Source organism: Ambystoma mexicanum, chromosome 1p (assembly GCF_040938575.1).
Source record: "Ambystoma mexicanum isolate Mex_15411 chromosome 1p, UKY_AmexF1_1, whole genome shotgun sequence".
Taxonomy (NCBI): Eukaryota; Metazoa; Chordata; class Amphibia; order Caudata; family Ambystomatidae; genus Ambystoma; species Ambystoma mexicanum.
In genome coordinates, this window is record NC_090921.1 from 1,422,389,956 (window position 1) to 1,422,408,748 (window position 18,793).

At 45.7% G+C, this 18,793-nt stretch overlaps 1 protein-coding gene across 1 annotated transcript in view; it reads right to left on the bottom strand.

Moving 5' to 3' along the window:
• Positions 1 to 18,793, bottom strand: part of LOC138558352 (serine/arginine repetitive matrix protein 2-like) — a 321,979-nt gene that overhangs the window by 180,942 nt on the left and 122,244 nt on the right. The window lies entirely within an intron of this gene.

The following is an 18,793-nucleotide window of genomic DNA, read 5'->3' on the forward strand; positions in this document are numbered from 1 at the left end:
TCCCAGACAGTGCCTATTCATTAAAATCAGATAAAAATTGCTTTCCCCACAGAACTAAAGGCAGAGGGATACAAATGTAACACAGGTTCAAAGGTGAATGTTCTGTCTCACAACGTAGGAGATCGGAGAAGGTAACTTATTGGGAACATGCAGCACCTTCAGGGTCATTCCCACTACCTTGAGTTGTTGCACTTGGCCTGATATCTGTCCAAGGCTCCAAGGTTGAGAAGACCCTTTCTGTCCAATCTCGGTTTACCATCCATGATAAGCACACACTATGTTGCATTGGCCAACCACCTTTCACTAACCTGTAACTCCTCATTTGATACTTTTGGGGGTGGTCTCAGGAGAATCCATTAGAAATGGTTTACCCAATGAATATACTAATCCCTTATAGACACTAACCCCTTCCCCTGTTAGGATTTTGGGATGTAACCATATTTTGTGATGTAATGCACTAACAAAAGCGGCTGGCAATCGCCTACACACAGAGAGAAAGTGTGGAGAATGTTAACTTGTTCATGCTGCAATCCCTATCATTCGAATGTGCAATAAAGACAGTTGAACTTTGTCCTATGGCATTCTTGGTGCAGGAGATTCCAGGGTCCAGTTCCTCTTGCATGTATATTGGGAGGGTGTTAATAGTCCCCTGGCCACTATTACAGCCTGCCGATTTCATAGCTAAGACTTCAGACAGAACTGCCCCTTCAGATTCAGTATCTGGAGGTGCAGTGGTTGAATACAAAGAAATTAAGAAATTCCTGTGATGCGGTCATTGAAAGATCTTGCTGAGGGGGGTATTCTGCATCATTATCTGTGTCATCTTGCTTAGTCTACTAGGCTACTCATATGACAGGAGAGGCCTCCGCTTGATCTGGAACATCCGAGAGCTTGGCTGGCACGGGATCTACAGGAGTAGATGTTGGGACCTTAGGAGGTTGCCCAGAGATTGGAGCAGGAGGAGGAGTCTAAGTAGGTAGAGGTAGAGGAATGTGAGGAGGCATTTGAAAAGGCCCGGGTGTTGCTGATGTTGTCACCAGAGAGGCTGCTTAAGGCAATACCTCTTTCATAAATGACTTAAGGTCAGTCATCTGATTGGTCCTCATAAGACCTGTGAACCTGGTGAAATATCTCTCCTCACCAGACTAACCTTGACCTTGAGGAGGAGGACGTGAAGCTGATGGGGAAGGGTTAGATGTCGGCACTAGGTGGAGTTGATGTAACAGAGCAGACTATGCAGCCAAATACCTCAAAGATGAAGAAGACATAGATATGTTATACAAACTGTAGTCTGCACAGAGGACAATTGCACATTAGAAGTGAAATTGTGCCTGGAGACTGTTGGTGGAAATCTTATATTATAGGTGTACAAGGGAACTGGAGTCCACTGGGACCTGCTGCAATCTATGTGGGTGAAGATTCACATGGGGATAGATAAGATTCCATCTTCTTGTAGCATTTTATAGCTGTTTTGTGGAGGGTGCAAAGACGTTGTGTTTCTTGGGTGCGTGATATATTTTGATATGATATGATATGGCATTTGTAATGCGTGAGATATGTTTGTCCGGAGTCCTTGTGCCTAGGTTCAGCAGAACTCATTGGGAAACCTGTGGTGGAAGCACTGTGGACCTTGAGCTGGTGCCTGGTAGGCCTGGGTCCTCAGAGTACTGAGGTTCTGTAGTCATGGTTTGTAAAGGCATCCCCTCAGGCCTAGGGCTGGCAGAACAGCTGTTAACACCCTCTGGAGATTTGTCAGTAGTAAAAGAAACCCTGTGCAGCTTGAGCCTGCGCTCAGTACCAGAGCTTTTGTGAGTGCCCTGGTCGATAAAGCATCACGGGCCTCAGGGAGATCCCTGGTGTGCTAGATGACTTCACCAACGAGTCAGAGGACCGACACCTCTCATCTGAGAAAACCTCCTGAATGGCCGCTGAGGTGACCTAGAAGATCAAGATGCACCTACATTTTCTGTTTGAACCATTTTGGCATTGAAGGTCTTTAAGTGTTCTTGTGGTGATCTGAACAAAATATCTTCCTCCAGCATCTGAGACTTTTTTAAGCACCCTGGGAGTAAGTGCGTCCAAGCGACACTCCCATCCCACCAGTGTTGTGAATCGAGTCACACCAGACAAAGAGCGTGCGGGTCAGGCGGCGGAAGGGATTCACGCACACCTAGAGAACCCTGCAAAGACTGACATATGCCGCAGGACCTGGGGGCGGGGGGCAGAAGGCAGGGAGAAAGAATTGGAAAAGTTAAAGAGAAATCGGTAAAGCTTACCAAAACAGAAGAGCTGCAGAATAAGGTAACAGTTCCCATCAACCATGAAAAGAGACTGACATTGACCCCTGCAGGATGGGTATTGAGAGTCAGAACCACCCCATGAGCCGCGCCCATCCACACCTTGCTGTGCCAAAGGCTCCTGTGTCTTCCCCTATTGGGCATGCCCTTGCAGAATGGACAAAAAGGGACTTGACGTTGGAGTAAAATATGAAACTGCACTTTAAGGCAGCTAGCAGCTCCTGACTCCAATCATACTTTGTACTGGCAAGTGAAGACAGTTATTTTTTCCTATCACGTGACGATGATAATGGAATGCTTCCTCTGCTTTAAAAGCAGTTTTGAAGTATGAGGCACAAACTTGCCAATGTTTTAAAAAAACATTATTCTCTCAGCAGCAGTATGATTTCATCCTTCCAGCTCCTACAACTGTCCCTAACAGCATTTTATTTATTAATTTTAAATTTGTCAAGTGAACGAAACCCAAAGGCCTCTACGTGCTTGTTACAGTACAAAGATACAGCAGTTAACGGGAATAAGACATGAGATGTTCAAGTAGTAGATAGGAAAGGTTCCAGTTAGTTGAAAAGACAAGTTTTTAATTGTCTTTAGTAAGGTTAGTAAGATTGTTACGAGTGCAGGGAGAACGGCAGTGAGTTCCAGAGTGAGAAAGCAGCGACTGGGAAGCTGGGGCCTCATGCTCTAATACGTTTGAATCTTGGAATGGTGAGGTGTTATTGGAGGAGCGCGTGGGTCTGGTGGAGATAGGTTTAATGAATCTTTGAGTCAGGTATGATGGGGCTGTATTGGAGAGGCAGAGGTGAGTGATGGGGAAATCTTAACATTTTATGCGCTCCCGGATTGGATGCCAGTGATCCTATTTACTGGATGCTGTGATGTGTTTGAGTTTGGAGAGATCAAGGGCAGCAAGGAAGATGTTGTTCTGGATGACTGTAATTCATTAAGGGTCTTTTCAGCCCGTGAAGAGAGCATTACAGTCATCTAGTTTTGAGCCGATAATGGCACCTGAGATAGTGAGGCATTTGTGTGAGGAGAAGAATGGTTTGCTTGCATTAATGAGCTTCATGGTATGGGCAGCAGATGATGCGATGGCGTTAACTTGTTTAACTTGTCATGTCATGATAAGAGTGGTGTCAAGGTAGACTTCCAAGGTTTTGACTGAAGGCGAAACTGGGATTATAAATCAGTCTATAGTAAAGCCTTCATAGGCAGGATCAATTTTGGAGAGTAGGGTTTGGGTCCCGACAATGAGGAGTTCCGTCTTGTCATCATTGAGGCAGAGCTGATGGGATGCCATCCATGCTTGGAGGGTTTCATAGAGTTGAGTGTGGTGGATTCCTGAGGATAAATGCCAGTGAGGGGAGGATAATTTGTTTATCATCTGCATAATTTGCGTAAGTGATGCCAAGGGAATCCAGATGATCAAAGAGGGGTGGAGTGTATACATTGTAGTGAGATGCAGGAACCGTGTGGGACGCCACACAAGACTGGTGTGGGATGGGCAGCTGGGTTGCTGGCAAAGGCTCGGGCAGACCTGTTGACAAGAAATGAGGTGATCCAGTTGGTAGCTTCGGGAGAGAAGTTGGCTGCAGTGGTAAAATGGTGACAGAGGGTTTGGTGGTTGATGAGGTCAAAGGCAATACAGAGAGGTCCAGTAGGGGAAAGAGAGTGGATTTGCCAGAATCTCTTATGTCGTCTAGTTGGTTCTTCAGGTATAACAGGACATATTCTGGGTGGAAGCCCGACTGGTGATGGGTGAGGATGTTGTGTTGCTCCAGATAGTATTGTATCTGGATATAGGCTGCACAGTCCAGGATTTTTCAAAAGAACAGGACCGTGATGGAGAATATCTTTCCCTGAAGCTGGTAGGGTTCTCAGATTGGAGCAAGGTGAGATAGGAAAGTTCCCTCTGCAAAGAACTGTAGAGATACAACAATTTTCCTTTTGTGGTATTGTCAACTCGCACCTCCTGTGGCAGCTTCGGAAGAGGTTGGTGTTTAGCTACCATTGATGGGGGTCCTTGTGGTAGCGGTGTCCGTAACCTGCAGCCAAATAGATCTGCAGGGCATTTGCCTGTGGAGCTATGTGGAGTGTGTTGATAATCGCGCAGGATCTGGTACTGTGTTTGTTTGAAAGGTTTATGGGACAGCTGAGCCACTTGTAGCGCCCTCTTGAGGTTCCCCATGAAGTTCTCAACCATGCCGTTGGCTTGGGGCCAGAGAGGTGTGATTTCCTGGTGCTTGAACCTCATGTATTGGGCAAAGTTGCCAAAAATCCATGCTGATAAAGGGTGGGCTATTGTCAGACTTGATTGTCTGGGGGACGCCATAGGCTGTGAGTATACAGACCAGGACTGGGATGACTGCTGTCGCTGCTGTGGACAGCACTATTTGTACCTCCGGGTACCTCAAATATTCGTCAATCACGACAAGGGCATGCATGCCGTCCCGCAGGGGTCCAACAAGTCAACCGCCAGTTCTTCCAATACAAGGCCAGCGAGAGGGGACATCAGAAGCGGGTTTGGGTGGGGGGTTGGAGCTATTGTGCTGCAGATGGCACAGTTCTTCAAGGTGTCCTCCACTTGTTTGTCTAATCCTGGAAACCAAATTTTCTGCCGCATTAGCTTCTTCATAGTTACTACTCCTTTATGAGTCCCTCGTGGGCCAGGTCAACTAACTTGTTGGCGTAGCGACTTGGGCAGAACAATGCGGCAGCCCTTCATGATGATTTGATTCACAGTGGTTGTGAGTTCGTCCTGAACCAGTAACATTGCTATGATTACACCCTGCTGCCTCTCATATAGGTGTTTGGCTCTTTCCCTTGCATGTCTCATTTTCCCTTGACTGATGCACTGCGAGACATGGCTAGTACTGGGTCGCTTGCTGACTCCTGTTGAAGCGTCTTCCACATTATTGGGAACAGTTTCAGTTGGTGAATGACATATTGTATATATGCACCAGCGATCGTGTGTTCTCGATGTGAAGGTCCCGTGGGATGGCGTGAGAGGTAGTCGGACGGATTCTTGTCCTTGCCCAGTCTATAACAGACAGAGAATTTGTAGTCCTGGAGACAGAGTCCCCATCTTTCTATCTGTGGTGGCATCCGGGATTGAGGGTTGCCATAGATTGTGAGCAGAGCTTGGTGGTTTGTGACCACTGTGAATGCTTTTCCAAACAGAAACAGATGGAAGTGCTTACAGGCCCAGATGACTGCCAGGCTTTCAATTTTTCTGCCTGCGAATACTTCTGCTCGGTGGTGGAGAGGCTGCAGCTTGCATATGACATGGCTTTTTTGATGTATGGGGCCCTGGGGTCATATTGTACGAGTATCCAATCCTCGTCACCAATGTTGAGAAGTGACTGGGCTTCGCACTCACACGGCAGAGGCGCTGTGACACACCATGCACTTCACAAATACTGGAGGCCCACATGGTCACTGCCGGTCTCAACTCAGTATATCTACCTTCTTCGGTAACTGCAGTGGATTCCTTACTGGACACCATTTCCCAGGCGCATAAGAAGGCTTACGAGAATTTGGAGGACAGCAAGAAGAGGAACAAGCTACAGGCTGATAAACACTGACCGGCATTACCTGGATGGGAGGTAGGATCCAAGGTGTGGTTATCTACCAAGTATCTACCATGGTGGGTGCATCCTTCTAAGTTATCTCCCAGATTCATCAGGCCTTCCAAAGTTATAGGCAAGATCAATCCCATGGCTTTCAGACTCTTGCTGCCTAAGAGTCTTAATTGCCTGCACCAAGTTTTCCACTCTTCTCTGTTACGGACATACTTACCAGACTCTTACTCTCGCTCTAAGCATATCCCTCAAACTTCTGCTTCTTCCAATACTGAAGAATTTGAAGTCTCTCAAATCTGATACTCCAGATACCATAAGGGGTGTCTCCAGTATTTGGTGAGATTGAAAGGGTACTCATTTTCAGAGGATTCTTGGGGACCTACCTCTCACATTAAGGCTCCTTGAGAAGTTCCATCGCCTTCACCCGGGTAAACCCAGTCTCGCCAAGTATAAAAGGGGGCATACTGTCAGCTTGCACCTCCCTGGTGACTAGGGAAGAGGTGGATCTTTAACCGCCATTGATGGGCCGCTACCCTGCTGCCTAATGCAGCAAGTGGTCTAGTCTTTTTCATCATGGCCGCTGCCAGAGGGCTTATCTGTAAGTTTCTGGTTGACTGCCACGCGTTGCAACACGTGTTATTATCCTCTTTAGGCTAGACGCTAGTGTTTTCTCCTCTCGAGCCATTTTGCTCCACTTACCTTCTTTTCCTGCCTTTCTCCTGTTCTGCTTCTACCTGTGCCACTTCCTCTTCTGTAGCTCTCTCACTATGCTAAAGTTTTTTCTATCGGAAGCCGGTTCCAGTCCCTGATGGATTCCTGCACTCTTCTGAGTTTCTGCTTTCCTTTCGCTTCTGTTTTACGGGCTACCTCAGTTCTTTACCATACTCCATTATGGTGTTGTTCATCCACCTTTGCTCTGAGGGTTCCACTTGGACATACTACCTCCACAGAGCCTTTACAAGATCATCAGCGTTCCCTGTCGGAAGATCATCTATGGTTATTGGGGAATTCAGGATATATCCTACATTGTGAAAATAGTGTTTTTTGTGCCTAAGGGCTTTTTCCCCTATCTGGCTGCTCTGGGGCCTCTGCCTCTTGCCTAGAGGGAACATACATCAGACCTAGTGGCAGATCCTCGTGGCAGACTTTATCTCTGCAAGGAGAGAAGAACTACTCGATGGAAGCAACCTGCGGCTCCATTTGAAGACATCTCCTCTTCATCATATCTAGAAGATTCAGGTGAAGAGCAGGAGTGCAACCTTGACAGGTATTCACATTTGGAGGAAAGATGTTTGTTTCACTTGATACCCCTTATTACAGTCAATCCGGCAAGGATTTCATTTTGGTAATGGTAGTTCTTTTTACCTATTTTTCTCCATAACCTGCCACCCTTTGGGCCTAAAGTATGTCACTTTTTGATAAATGTGCCCCCTTTGCTAGTAGAAAAAATAAAAAATATGAATATGCTCTTTTGGTTATCTTCCTGGTAGCAGCTGAAGTGTACCCCATTTGTCAAAAGATGTCTTACTGCAGGCTCAATGATAGCTAAAAGATTATGTAGAAGGCTCATTCTGAGACTGTGCCCCAGGCTCCTCAATACTGAATACTCATGACTAATCAGTACTCAAGGCTCAAGACTAATACAAATGCATATTGGAGATTCTGGATCGGCTACCTTGAAGAGATAACATTTTGAGACCCCTGAGGGTCACTCAGCACCTCACATGAGCCATCGCGATTACTGCAAGAACCAGTTGATGTTGAGACCATGATGAAAGCAGTTCTGGTGACCTGTTCACCATCAGCACAGGTTTCAACATTAAATCTCCCAACACTGACAGCATCATTTGTGACCTCAACATCAAGAGATTATCTGTCTTCTCGACGTCAACCATCATGGCAATGACAGCCATGACGTCAAAGTCATCTATCTCAAAGCTGAAACCCAAAATGTCACTGCCAATGCCATGAACAAAACCTGGAAAGCCTTAAAACCCCTCCCCAAAGCCTGCGGCGGCTGAAGATAAGCCTGCTACTGCCAAAAGTTCTTTGTCACCACCAAGGAAGTCACCCATGCCTTTGGAGGCAGTTATAACACAAGATTGTTCAGGTTATTGTACTAAATCACTGGATTCTGTGGCAAAGTGAATTTCACCCACACATGACTTGATGGATTTTTCTGAAGTTCAAAAAAGGGATGCTTTAAAACAGACTATTCATCTCAAAGAGCAGAAAATATGAGGAAAGCTTGTGGAGCTTTACATAGAGGCCAAACGGGTGCGTGTGATTGGAGCATCTGAATTGCAGATACAAGTAGCAGATTTAGAAGTGCAGCATAAGGTGAATCAATCAGAGGCCTTTCAGAGGAAACTGATGGTTGCTAAGGCACATCTCAATAACCTAATTACTCACAAGGTTGAGAGCATGTTACTCAAATGTCAGCAACGGTTTTTCGAGCATGGTTTCTAAAGCGGCGCTCTCTTAGCTAAGCATCTTAAAACTAAACATAATGGATATTTTATTCTGATTGCACAGTGTGACAGTGGTTGTATAGTCGACACAGAAGAGAAAGACTAGCTGCTTTTTCAGATTTCTATTCCTCTCTTTATAGGTCTGATCCTGCCAACTCTTTGGGCAGCAGAATTACCTGAGTCATATTATAGACAAGGTAAAAAGGTCTAAACACAGGGTTGTGCTTCTCGCATTGGTCTCTGAAAGCCTCTGAGTCATGAGGTTCTACAGAAAGTCAGGTTTGTGTCATGGATGACTTCAAAGATATTGGCAACATATAAGTATCCTACAGCAAGGGTAATAGTCAACAGAGCACTCTCAGGAACATTCTTTCTCTGTATGGATACAGAACAGGGGTGTTGCTTTCTCTGCTCCAGTTTAGTCTAGTAATGAAAACCTTTGCTGTTCATGTTAGACGATGTAATAGGATTCGAGAGGTGAAATTGGGCCCTGAGGAACACAGCGAAGCCTGTTTGCTAGAAACAATCTTTGAACTTTAACAGATCTTCAAATATCACGCCTGCTGTGTTTGAAGAAATTAGGCATTCGCTCGCATTTTGGGATGTAAAGTCAATGGGGGTCATTCTAAGTTTTCCAGTATCCCACCAGTAATTCCGGCTTGACACCGGCAAACAGCATTACCGTTCCCACTGCCTGATGTTCCAGAATTACCAGGATGTTACAGGTGGTGGGAATACCGGTATGTCCCCATTCCATGGAGTCCCAAGGACTCCATCAAGGGGATTGCCAGTATTAGCAACACTGGTAATACTGGTGCCAGTAATACAGGCTGTCTTTTTCCGGTGGGGCCTGGCTTACCTCCAGCTACATGCTTGAGGTAAATAAGGTACCCCCGTGGCATACTTGTACTTTGCCAGTCTGGATAAATGCTGGTATATGGAAATAACAGCACTTTTTTCCGGACCAGAAAACAATATGTCAACACCTGAGTTATTAAATGTAATGCTCTTTGAGCCTCAAGGAAAGAATATAGAATCATTGATGCCGTTTCACATGGGGCTCTAAAATATGTGGGTATCTATTTAACAAACTATTATGAGCAATTATACTTGACCAAATCTCTGCGACTGTAAGAACAAATTTGTCAGGATCTGTGGATATGGAGAAGTATTGCATCAACTGGGACAGGCAGAAGAGCTATTATGTTGAATGAAGGTTGCTCTACCTGTTCCCGACTCTCCCCATTCTGGTACCTAAAGTCAATTTATTGAATCTTCTGTGGGACGTTTTTACCCATACATCCGAGCCCTACCTCAAAAACTGTGCAGTACTGGCATTGAAAACATCATGACGACCAGAGCTTCCCAGAAAATGCACAGGGAAATGCATGAAGAATAGGCTGCCACTCATTTTTGCCGATGTTATGGGCACAGAAGGGCACTGCCTAAACCACCATTGGACTACCCACACAGTAGCCTGAAACCATTGGGAATGGCAATGCTGATTGCCAAAAGCAACCTAGAATTGTGGGGAATTCATTTTCTTAAATCCCAAAAATGGTTGCATTACCAGTACTCACCACTATCAGAAAGCCGGCAGTTTAAAACAACACCAGATTTTTTTTTTGTATAAAACTGAATAAATGAACCCAAGGCAGGCCAAAGAAAGACTTACTGAGAGGTGGATACAATCTAAAGTTATATTCTGAAGTGACTTGAAGGTTTATAACAAGACTGGCTGAGTTGTGGATTTCAGCAGTTTAAGTAAATTTGGACTGAAAGACACTAAAAATCTAAATGTTTAAAGGAAATGAGTGACCTACTTTTGAGTGTCACATAGGTTGCAATTGTTTAAATGTCATAGTTTTAAACTTAGAATCAGCATTCTAGCTGCATATGTAAAATGGTTAGTTTTATTTGAATGCAGAAAACTGGGTAACTAAAATTGACATTAGCTGTGGCCTGGCTTAAGGAACTGAATTCTGCCCACCAGCTACCCCCAACAGGAGTTGAGACTTGCACAACAGCTGTGTTCCCAGGCCGACCTGCATTTTGCTGCTCCCACCAAAAGGGATATGACACTTCTCTGATTGAATTACCTGGTCTCTGCAGGAAATTGAACAAAGCCCTGTCCTGACTCAGGCAAATGTTTTATTATGGGGGCCATAAATGGCTTCCTCTTGAACAATGGGCCTTCCAGGGCCCAGGCAGATGGTTTATTGCAGGGGTAATAAAAATGGCTTCCTCTTGGCAGAAACTGGGAGGGGGAGAAACTGGAGACAAAGGCTGAGCTTGAAGAAAGTGGAAAGACTGGTTTCTGTACCATGTGACCTGAAAAGACACACCCCTGTAGCCAGAATATGGTTTTAGAAAAAGATGAATAACTCATAGTACGGACTTGTCATAATTATTTAAATGATACCAGAATTCTTGTGATTTTTCTGCCCACATTTTAAGAGGTTTTTAAAACCGGTGGCATGATCTGGGGGCAAGCTAGCAGTTAAGAGGGTATTACTTAAAATGTATGCATGTTAAAAATCTGACACTTCATCAAGTAATGTCCATACTCCTTGCGCACATGTGTATAAATTTGAGTAAGAATCTGATATTGGTAACCTGACCAAAAAGTGACATATGTTGCCATTTCTGAATGCAAGCTCCCAGGAAGAGCAGATTTGGACAGGGTATACCTCCTGTGATATGTGATGGGTGCATGTAATTTTAAACAAATGTGTACCTGTGCAAATATGTCTTTTGGGTCAAAATATAGATTGTGTGTAATTTGACAGGGGTGGGTTCTCTGTACCATAAACAGACCTCATCATGATGACACTTCATTTCATTCCCCCAATCAAGGGGAAGAGGAGGAAGTGGCCAATGACAAGTGGAGAGGGGTAGAGCCTAGTGATGCTGCACACACACCCATTTTCAAAACACTTAAAAGCAGACAGTCAGGACAGATAGGGACATTCAATTCCATTTGCTGCAACGCGCTCTGCCGGACCATACCACATCCAGAGATCCAGACTTCAAATCCATCAATCTCCAGAGAAAGCTATGCAGAAAGATCCAGAAGCAGTGCTGTACCCAGAGAGAGAGCAGGGCTGACCCAGACCACTGTTAGCAGAACCAGAGAGCTGACCCAGATCACTGTGAAGTGCCGAGACCAGACCAGAGTCCAGTCTAAAACCTGACCAGATCCGTGGCGAGGCCCATTTTATTTCAAAAATATATTGTGAGTACCTAGCAGACTGTGCAGAACCAAACTCTTAGTTAAAATAATATAATTCAATCTATTTTAATCTATTTAGAACTGCCTCCTAACTGTCACCTGTCATTTGTAAAGCTGTCACCTGTCATTTTCTAGTTGCTAGCTGTCACTTGTCTTTTTGAACTTTAAAATTTCAAATCTGAAAAACGACCTTTACCATATCGCTCATATCTCCGTGACCGTTTTTCTTAGAGACTTGCAGTAACTTTCCTTTGAAAACTTAGAATCTTAGCTTTTCAACGAACCTAGAACCGCATTCCTATTCCATACACATTTGCCGCCATTGCGAAAAACGCACTCGCGAATTTAACGCGATTTGCAAATTTCTCCACGTGTGAAAACAGCAGTTTCCTTGCTAAAAATTTGTTTGCCTCTTAAGAACCATCCCTGAATCATTGCTAGAGTGAGCCTGGACTAATATTAACTATATACCACTCACCCTGAACCTCTAGAGGGAATTAAAAGCATTGTAGCATATTTTTCACTTCATTGCCAGCACATATAAAAGCATTGTAGCATATTTTTCACTTCATTGCCAGCACATGTAAAAGCATTTTGGGCCTGTGTTTCCAACTTCTGTAGTCTAAGTTTGCTGGGGTGAACTGAATTACATTTGATTGCATTTCTGAGAACTGTGTGCTTTCCTTCCATTTCCTTGCATTGCATAAAGGGGGGAGGGGATTGCCAGAGAAAAATGATTACATTGTTTTGTTGAAATCATATTGAGTATTTTCTGTATTGCATTTTCATTCAACATTACGTCCATCTGAATTTATATTAAGTATTCTCTACCACCTTATTCTTCTGTTCCTATTCACAAGTGTGCTAGTGCCAGACTATCCATTATTGATTACTGATCAGATTAAGTGTGATATCCAATTATTAATTTATTATAAAGTGTGATATATATCTATATTGTTCAAATTCTCAAATAAACCTTTTAAATTGCAAAACAGAACTACTTCTTGGCTCAGTGGGGTCAGAGGGATTCCTAGAGAGGGGTGTTATATAGAGGTAGTCATCCAGAACGCATGAACTGGACATAAAGATATATCAATAAGGGTTTCCATTCAGTATCCCAGACAGGCATTGACTTAGCTGTAGTGTTGAATTGAATCCTCTTACAAATTGGGGGCTCGTGCCGGACGTTTGGATTAGATCTATCACTTGTGCAGATTAATACAGCGTGCCAGCTGACCAGATACACATATCCGGTCGGATCACCACGCTGTGTTACGCTGTAAAGCACTCCTCAAAGGAACGCTCTAAGGAAAAGGTCTGTTTTGCAAAAATAAAATATAAACTTCTGTAAGTCAGGAAGGAACTGAAATCTCTAGAATGACGACCTTAGTAGACATGAAAATAGCCAGAGAGCACTTCTTACATAAGTTATTTGTGAGAGGTGAGTGGACTCATCAGGACCAGACGGTCTGGTTGCAAGCAATCGCACCCCAGATCACGGAAACAGGGTCAGATATATGGAAAGACCAGGGTCCCTTATATGTGGCCCTGAGCGAACTATATATGTCCTCTAAGGCCAAGGATGAGCACAACAAGATTGCCAGGGTAGCGGCATATTTATATTTACATATGGGAGCCATGCAGGACAAATGTGCTGAAGGCCAAGATCTGGCGAGTAGGCAACTGCTGGCATTACAGAAGGCCCAATCTGATCTGGACTCTTCTGAGCAGAGGCTGCAGAGGAGCCAGGAGTCAGAAAATGATAGTAGGCAGTATATCATCAAAATAAAAGAGGACATGGATATACTGCAACAGGAAAAGGCTGACCAGGATACTAGATTTCTGGCCCTGCAGAAGGAGCACCAAGACAGTTTGGACTCCTTACTGCAGAGCCAGAAAAAGCTGGAGCAACAATTAGACTTTAACAGGGCATGCACGGAGCAGGTAGCCACCCTGCAAAGTCATCTAGATAGAGTGAAGGCAGAGAGCAACAAGCTGATTTTGAAAGACCTGGATACCCAGGCAGAGTTTGATGAAGAACGCCAGAAAGCTGGTGCCTTTCAAAGGCAGAGGGACGACCTGGCGGCACAAATGCAGGCTCTTAGCCAGGAAAGAGACGCCTTAGGCCAGGAAGTCTGCCATTTAAAAAGAAAAACAGAAGAAAATCACCTGGCCCACCAGGGACTGGGTGACCTCCAAAAAGAACACCAGGACTTGCTAGAGCACACCAGGAGGGTGGAGGAGGCTCTGGCAAGACAGGAGCAGGCCAATAGGGACACAGCTCAGGTGGTAACCCTCCTGCAGCAAAGACTGGCCCAGTGCTCCAGGACCAATCAGGAAACGCAGAGAGAGAATGAGGCTCTCTGCCAGCACAATGATAGACTCCAACAACAGGTAGCGATGCAGGAGAGACTGATAGAGTCTAGTAAGGCCTTAACTGAGGAACTGAAGGCGCAGGCTCTTGCATTGCAACAGGGATCAGGGGCGGATAGAGATGAGGTTCGCTGGGAAAGAGAAACTCCTGAGCATAACCCCAGGAGCCCTAGTACCAGAGGCCTTTATTTCTCTCAGTCCCTGGACTCTGCCACCCCCATGTCCCCTGGCGCACATGAGCACAGGGCCACAGGGATGGCAGATTACTATCCAGCCAGAAGCATGGGGTTCATAGGCCAGTACCACCCAGGAATGGAGGGGCGGGCATCCGGGTATGGGCACCCAAGCACAGTGCAATTTGATGGGGAATCCCAGGTGAGTAGGCCCATTAAGGGCATCCTGAAAACCTCTGCCCAGTTAGGTCAGTGGGGGGGGTACCCATCAAATCCTGGCAGAAAGGAGGGATCTGAAGACTCCTCTGAGCGGTACAGGACACAGGAGACCAGGTCTCCACATTCTGCCAGCCATTCCCAGGCTCGCAGAATCCGGGAAAACCTGGAAGAACAGACGGGAACCTCTGGGAGCAGTGCCTCTGAGTCAGAAGATGAATGGACCAGGGTTACCCGGACCAAAAGGGCCAATAAGACAAAAAGGGCCTTGCTTAAGGACCCCTTAAAGCAGATTAAGGCAATCAGGAGCGTCATCACGCCTTATCATAAGAACGCCAAGTATTCTGTTTGGGAGCACTTAGAGTTGTTTGAACAAATGATGGAGACTTTCCATTTGAAGGACAGCCAAAGCTGTATTTAATATGTAAAGTGGACCTTCTCCCCGGAATACTCCAGTTTCTTTGCAGGGCTGGAGGACCAAAATCATTTAAGATGGTCCGCCTATAAGGCGGCCATCTTGAAACATTTTTCTACTCATAGAAATCCTCAAGAGGCTCGCAAGGCAGCCTAGAATTTACAATGTGGGGAGGATCAGGCCCCACAAGAATTTGTGCAGGAGTTAAAGCGTGCTTTTGCACAGACCACAAGAAGGGTGCGCACGGATAGCAGAGAATTTATTAATACGTTTTTCCATGCCTTGCCCAAATACATAATGACCCAGCTCGTGAGGGATTTTCACGAGAAAAGATCTTTAGACTGGGTCATTGAACAGGCGACCCGGATCTATGAGGTGCAGAAGCCAATAGAAAATAAAAATAATGCGCCCAAAAACCCCAAAGCCAACAACACCCCTGCTGCTGCCAAGGTGGCAGAGGTAAAGGGCACCCTCGTTTTATCGCTTGCCTCTCGCATCAATGGAGTCCCTTACTGAAATAATTAAGAACCTTGAGTCCAGGGGAATAATCCATCCCATCCACAGCACCTTCAATAATCCGGTGCTGGGAATATTAAAGCCAAACGGCCAGTGGAGACTCTGCGCCGACCTCAGGGAGCTCAACAAACGGGTCCATACTTCCCGATGGCCTCTGCCCTACATTGACCAAGGGCTGGCCCAGATCCAGGGGTCACAGGTATTCACTGCAATAGACCTGACCAATGGATACTGGACTGTGCCTGTCAGTAGGAAGGACCAATACAAACTGGCTTTTAACTTTGGAGGCCAGCAGTACACATGGACCCGGACTCCCTTCGGATACCTTAACTTCGGTATCGGATACCTTAACTCCGGTAATGAGTTCAACATTTTCCTACATAAGGCCATGCCCGACCTGGGTGCGAGGGGTAACCTGGCTTATGTAGATGATGTCCTCATCAAAAGTTCATCTGTGAAGGAACACATAGCGGAGATCCGTTATGTTCTGACCCAGTTGAGGGCCGCCGGAGCAAAACTTTCCTTTCAGAAAGCACAGTGGTATAGAACCCGTGTTAATTTCTTGGGGCATGAGATTACTCCTCAGGGTCTCTGTCCCCAGGAAAAGAAGGTGGAAGCACTCCAAAAACTGAAAGACCCCACAACTCTGCGGGAACTAAGGAGCCTCCTTGGACTGACTAATTACAGCAGAAAGTTCATTGAGGGCTACGCAGAGATCACCAGACCCCTGATTCATCTCTTGAATGGGGGGGTCAAGTGGGAATGGGGTCCAGAACAAGCCGAGGCAGTAAAACAACTCAGACGAAGCCTCTCACAAGCGCCTTGCCTAGCATACCCTGTCAGAAACAAGGAGTTCTTCCTGGAGACGGGGTTCTCTAATACGTGCTTGATAGCAGTATTATACCAAAAGCATGACAAGGTCAATAAAGTAATCTCCTATGTGAGCAAAACTTTATCCTCTGTGGAGGAAAAATTCAACGATTGTGAGAAGGCACTCCTGGCAACGGTGTGGGTATTGAAGAATTACCGCCCGTTTATCCAGGGGGAACACATCATAGTGGAGACTCCACACCAGCCTCTGCAATATCTCCAAAGTGATAGAATCCGGGCCGGAAATGTGAGTAAATCCCGAATTACTTCCTGAGTTCTGTCAATGCAAGGCTTTCCTGTGGAGGTCAGATATGGCCAAAACAAGAAGAGTCCCCTCGCGCAAGGTCTGGCTGACTTGCATGATTGTGCCAGAGAAAACTGTCTCGAGGACGAAAGTCTAAAAATAAAGGACAACATGGAGGCATACCTTAATTCCCCCCACAAAGTCTTTGAAGAAGACAAGTGTGAGGGAATGCCCACTGTCTATGTGGATGGATGCTCTTACCATGTTGACAACAACGGGAAGAAAGAACTGGTGGCCGGCGTAGGGAATGCATGGGTGAATGAGTTCCCAGAACCCTCCGCTGGATACAAAATTGGTCCCCGAAGTAGTCAGGTGGCAGAATTGATGGCTGTGCATCGGGCCATCCTCACTGCTGTCCAGCATCAACTCCGTGAACTGGTCATAATCACAGATTTGGATTATGTACGGAACGGGTTCGTGGAGCACCTGGTTAATTGGAAAACCAGAGGCATGTTATGTGCTAACAACAAACCCTTGAAACATGGGAAGTTGATCCAAAACATTGATGATCTGGTCACCTCGAATGAGATGACCATCTATTGGAAAAAGATCAAGGGTCATTCCAAAGTAGAGGGACCAGACAAAACTGGAAATGACTTAGCTGATCAGCTGGCCAAAACCGGGACCATCCAAGGGGATCTAATTGAGATTGAGTCCCTGTTGGGGGAAATCCAGGTCACTGCTATCACTAGGTCCCAGACAAATGCTCACAACGACCTTTCAATTGCACAATGGAGTAAGGAGACCCCTGATGCTGATTTGATTACCGCTCAGAAGGGGGATCCAATAATTGGTAAATTTTACCAGCACCTTGGGGACCCTGAGAACTTTCCCCTGACGGATACCGATTACACTGGGAAAGAGGACCTAAGAGTAATGATGAAATGTCCAAAAATGTTCCGGATCCAAGACGGGTTGCTGGTAAGGAAATCCAAAGCTGGCCACGATCAGTGGGTGCTTCCTACCTCATTCCGAAGCATGATGTTAAGTCACGCCCATGATGCGGCCACCGCCGGTCATAGGGGGTTTCACACAACACTGGAAATCTTAAGAGAGGTTGCATACTGGCCACACATGGGGCAGGACCTCGACCAATACTTGAAGGGGTGTCTTGTGTGTGCACAATTTCAGCCATCATCCCTCACGCACCGTGCGCCTCTCCAAAAGAGGGGGATGACACTGCCATGGTCAGATTTACAAATCGACTTTGTAGGCCCCGTGATTCGCTCTGCTAGGGGGAATAAGTACATGTTGACTGTGACATGCTTGTTTACCAAGTGGGTGGAATGTCTCCCAGCCCCAAATTGCAAGGCAGAAACAGCAGCTGCCCTGATGATTAACCACATCTTTTCCCGTTTCGGCCTACCTCAAAGGATTGAGTCAGACAGAGGTAGCCACTTCACCAGTGAAGTAATGACAAAGATGTGGGAGATACTGGGGGTCAAAAGGAAGTTGCATATTGCTTACCGGCCAGCTTCTTCTGGGGCAGTAGAGAGATATAACCGAACCATTGTGAGATTAGCAGATTCTGGGCCAAGTTGGGATATCCGATTACCTCTGGTCCTAATGGCCATCAGATCTACCCCTTCATCTGCAACCAAAATGTCACCATTTGAGTTGATGACTGGACGCAAGATGGTGCTTCCTCAGCATTTGCTCTACAGGACCCAAGAGCAGACACTGATAAATGCCTCCACAACTCATGAGTATGTGGAGAATTTAAGGAAACACCTTCAACATGCTTTTGCCTATGCTCAGCGGAATCTAGAAAGATCAGCTGAGAGTATGAAGACCCACTATGACCTGAAAACTTCCAGGAAGGAATATCAGGTGGGGGACCGGGTCTATCTATACAATTTCCAAAGGAACCAGGCCAAACAGCGAAAGTTTTTGCCTACATAGAAGGGACCCTTTGAGGTTATAGACAAAATCTCCCCTGTGGCCTAAGAGATCTGCATCCCCAAAGGCGGTTTGGCAGAGGGGGAAGACAAGTGGGTCCACATTAACCAGTTGAAGTGTTGCCATCCCAGGCACACTCTGCAACAACTGGAGGAATCCTCTGGAATCCTAGAGGGTACTGTCTCAGATTAATTCAGTTCTAACTTAAAATATCCTACATATCGCCTATCCAATTCTGAGTTTCTCAATGTGGGTGTTTTTGTTTTTGAATGCAAAAAGAAATGTGCATGTTCATATGTTTTGACTATAAATTTATATGCCACCCCACTATATCAATGGTGGGGGAGAAATGTCCATGAATAGGTATTGCCGCTCTTCCTTTGTCGTCCTAGGAGAAAGAAAACCTCGAGACTGGCCAAGGAGGACTATCTGGAGACCGGGAGCAGAGA